Genomic DNA, 4,597 nt, shown 5'->3' with positions numbered 1-4,597 from the left:
CTCAATTTCAGCCGTTTGGGAGGTCGTACCGGACCCGATTTTTTTTCTCTCTGTTTTTCAATCACGCGTCCTACCTCATTCCAGGAGTTAACCTGTTCGATTTCAGCCTCAAATAACGAGGTTTAAGGAATTTTTCACGATAATCCGAGTTTCGGCGAATCCTGGTTTCTGGCACACCGGCACCCTCAAATGTCTTCCGTTGGTGCTCAAATTTTGCGTGGCCGCTTTATTCGACCCCGGGAACTTTCTATGCGATTTCCGGAGAATTTTGTTCCGGGACCCCGCAATCCCGAAAAACCGTGTATCTTCGATTTCAGCTGTTCGGGAGGTCGTACCGTACCCGGTTTATTTTTCTCCCTGTTTTAAAATCACGCGTCCTACCTCATTTCAGGAGTTAACCTGTTTGATTTCAGCCTCAAATAACGAGCTTTAACGCATTTTTCACGATAATCCGAGTTTCGGCGAATGCTGGTTTCAGGCTTGTCGGCACCCCAAATGTCTTCCGTTGGTGCTCAAATTTTGCGTGGCCGCTTTATTTGACCCAGGAACTTTCTATGCGATTTCCAGAGAATTTTGTTCCGGGACCCGGAATCCCGAAAAACCGTGTATTTAACACTTCAATTTCAGCCGTTTGGGAGGTCGTACCGGACCCGGTTTTCTTTTTTCCCTGTTTTTCAATCACGCGTCCTACCTCATTCCAGGAGTTAACCTGTTCGATTTCAGCCTCAAATAACGAGGTTTAAGACATTTTTCACGATAATCCGAGTTTCGGCAAATCCTGGTTTCTGGCACACCGGCACCCCCAAAAGTCTTCCGTTGGTGCTCAAATTTTGCGTGGCCGCTTTATTCGACCCCAGGAACTTTCTATGCGATTTCCGGAGAATTTTGTTCCGGGACCCCGAATCTGAAAAACGTGTATTATACACTTCATTTTCACCGTTCCGAGGTCGTGCGGACACGGTTTCTTTTTCTCCCTGTTTTTCAATCACGCGTCCTACCTCATTTCAGCAGTTAACCTGTTCGATTTCAGCCTCAAATAACGAGCTTTAACGCATTTTTCACGATAATCCGAGTTTCGGCGAATGCTGGTATCTGGCTTGTCGGCACTCCCAAATGTCTTCCGTTGGTGCTCAAATTTTGCGTGGCCGCTTTATTTGACCCCAGGAACTTTCTATGCGATTTCCGGAGAATTTTGTTCCTGGACCCCGGAATCCCGAAAAACCGTGTATTATATACCTTCAATTTCAGCCGTTCGGGAGGTCGTACCGTACCCGGTTTCTTTTTCTCCCTGCTTTTCAATCACGCGTCTTACCTCATTTCAGGAGTTAACCTGTTCGATTTCAGCCTCAAATAACGAGGTTTAACGCATTTTTCACGATAATCCGAGTTTCGGCGAATGCTGGTTTCTGGCACATCGGCACCCCCAAATGTCTTCCGTTGGTGCTCAAATTTTGCGTGGCCGCTTTATTTAACCTCAGGAACTTTCTATGCAATTTCCGGAGAATTTTATTCCGGGACCCCGGAATCCTGAAAAACCGTGTACTTAACACTTCAATTTCAGCCGTTTGGGAGGTCGTACCGGACCCGGTTTTTTTTTCTCCCTGTTTTTCAATCACGCGTCTTACCTCATTTCAGGAGTTAACCTGTTCGATTTCAGCCTCAAATAACGAGCTTTAACGCATTTTTCACGATAATCCGAGTTTCGGCGAATGCTGGTTTTTGGCACGTCGGCACCCCCAAATGTCTTCCGTTGGTGCTCAAATTTTGAGTGGCCGCTTTATTTGACCCCGGGAACTTTCTATGCGATTTCCGGAGAATTTTGTTCCGGGACCCCGGAATCCCGAAAAACCGTGTATTATATACACTTCGATTTCAAATTTGTTCGGGAGGTCGTCTGTGCCGGTTTCTTTTTCTCCCTGTTTTTCAATCACGCGTCCTACCTCATTTCAGGAGTTAACCTGTTCGATTTCAGCCTCAAATAACGAGGTTTAACGCATTTTTCACGATAATCCGAGTTTCGGCGAATGCTGGTTTCTGGCACATCGGCACCTCCAAATGTCTTCCGTTGGTGCTCAAATTTTGTGTGGCCTCTTTATTTGACCCCAGGAACTTTCTATGCGATTTCCGGAGAATTTTGTTCCGGAACCCCGGAATCCCGAAAAACCGTGTATTTAACACTTCAATTTCAGCCGTTTGGGAGGTCGTACCGGACCCGGTTTTCTTTTTTCCCTGTTTTTCAATCACGCGTCCTACCTCATTCCAGGAGTTAACCTGTTCGATTTCAGCCTCAAATAACGAGGTTTAAGAGATTTTTCACGATAATCCGAGTTTCGGCGAATCCTGGTTTCTGGCACACCGGCACCCTCAAATGTCTTCCGTTGGTGCTCAAATTTTGCGTGGCCGCTTTATTCGACCCCAGGAACGTTCTATGCGATTTCCGGAGAATTTTGTACTGGGACCCCAGAATCCCGAAAAACCGTGTATTATACACTTCATTTTCAGCCGTTCGGGAGGTCGTACCGGACACGGTTTATTTTTCTCCCTGTTTTAAAATCACGCGTCCTACCTCATTTCAGGAGTTAACCTGTTTGATTTCAGCCTCAAATAACGAGCTTTAATGCATTTTTCACGATCATCCGAGTTTCGGCGAATGCTGGTTTCTGGCTTGTCGGCACCCCCAAATGTCTTCCGTTGGTGCTCAAATTTTGCGTGGCCGCTTTATTTGACCCAGGAACTTTCTATGCGATTTCCAGAGAATTTTGTTCGGGACCTGGAATCCCGAAAAACCGTGTATTTAACACTTCAATTTCACCTTTGGGAGGTCGTCGGACCCGGTTTTTTTTTCCCTGTTTTTCAATCACGCGTCCTACCTCATTCCAGGAGTTAACTGTTTCGATTTCACCTCAAATAACGAGGTTTAAGGCATTTTTCACGATAATCCGAGTTTCGGCAAATCCTGGTTTCTGGCACACCGGCACCCCCAAATGTCTTCCGTTGGTGCTCAAATTTTGCGTGGCCGCTTTATTCGACCCCAGGAACTTTCTATGCGATTTCCGAAGAATTTTGTTCCGGGACCCCGGAATACCGAAAAAACGTGTATTATACACTTCATTTTCAGCCGTTCCGGAGGTCGTACCGGACACGGTTTCTTTTTCTCCCTGTTTTTCAATCACGCGTCCTACCTCATTTCAGCAGTTAACCTGTTCGATTTCAGCCTCAAATAACGAGCTTTAACGCATTTTTCACGATAATCCGAGTTTCGGCGAATGCTGGTATCTGGCTTGTCGGCACTCCCAAATGTCTTCCGTTGGTGCTCAAATTTTGCGTGGCCGCTTTATTTGACCCCTGGAACTTTCTATGCGATTTCCGGAGAATTTTGTTCCTGGACCCCGGAATCCCGAAAAACCGTGTATTATACCTTCAATTTCAGCCGTTCGGGAGGTCGTACCGTACCCGGTTTCTTTTTCTCCCTGTTTTCAATCACGCGTCTTACCTCATTTCAGGAGTTAACCTGTTCGATTTCAGCCTCAAATAACGAGGTTTAACGCATTTTTCACGATAATCCGAGTTTCGGCGAATGCTGGTTTCTGGCACATCGGCACCCCCAAATGTCGTCCGTTGGTGCTCAAATTTTGCGTGGCCGCTTTATTTGACCCCATGAACTTTCTATGCAATTTCCGGAGAATTTTATTCCGGGACCCCGGAATCCTGAAAAACCGTGTACTTAACACTTCAATTTCAGCCGTTTGGGAGGTCGTACCGGACCCGGTTTCTTTTTCTCCCTGTTTTTCAATCACGCGTCCTACGTCATTTCAGGAATTAACCTGTTCGATTTCAGCCTCAAATAACGAGCTTTAACGCATTTTTCACGATAATCCGAGTTTCGGCGAATGCTGGTTTCTGGCACACCGGCACCCCCAAATGTCTTCCGTTGGTGCTCAAATTTTGCGTGGCCGCTTTATTTGACCCCAGGAACTTCAATTTCAGCCGTTCGGGAGGTCGTACCGGACACGGTTTATTTTACTCCCTGTTTTTCAATCACGCGTCCTACCTCATTTCAGGAGTTAACCTGTTCGATTTCAGCCTCAAATAACGAGCTTTAACGCATTTTTCACGATAATCCGAGTTTCGGCGAATGCTGGTTTCTGGCACATCGGCACCCCCAAATATCTACCGTTGGTGCTCAAATTTTGCGTGGCCGCTTTATTTGACCCCAGGAACTTTCTATGCGATTTCCGGAGAATTTTGTTCGGGACTTTAATCCCGAAAAACCGTGTATTAACACTTCAATTTCAGCCGTTTGGGAGGTCGTACCGGACCCGATTTTTTTTCTCCCTGTTTTTCAATCACGCGTCCTACCTCATTCCAGGAGTTAACCTGTTCGATTTCAGCCTCAAATAACGAGGTTTAAGGAAGTTTTCACGATAATCCGAGTTTCGGCGAATCCTGGTTTCTGGCACACCGGCACCCCCAAATGTCTTCCGTTGGTGCTCAAATTTTGCGTGGCCGCTTTATTTGACCCAGGAAAGTTCTATGCGATTTCCGGAGAATTTTGTTCTGGACCCCAGAATCCCGAAAAACCGTGTATTTAACACTT

This window comes from Silene latifolia, chromosome 1 (genome assembly GCF_048544455.1).
Source record: "Silene latifolia isolate original U9 population chromosome 1, ASM4854445v1, whole genome shotgun sequence".
NCBI classification, from domain to species: Eukaryota; Viridiplantae; Streptophyta; class Magnoliopsida; order Caryophyllales; family Caryophyllaceae; genus Silene; species Silene latifolia.
This window is presented reverse-complemented; position numbering follows the sequence as displayed.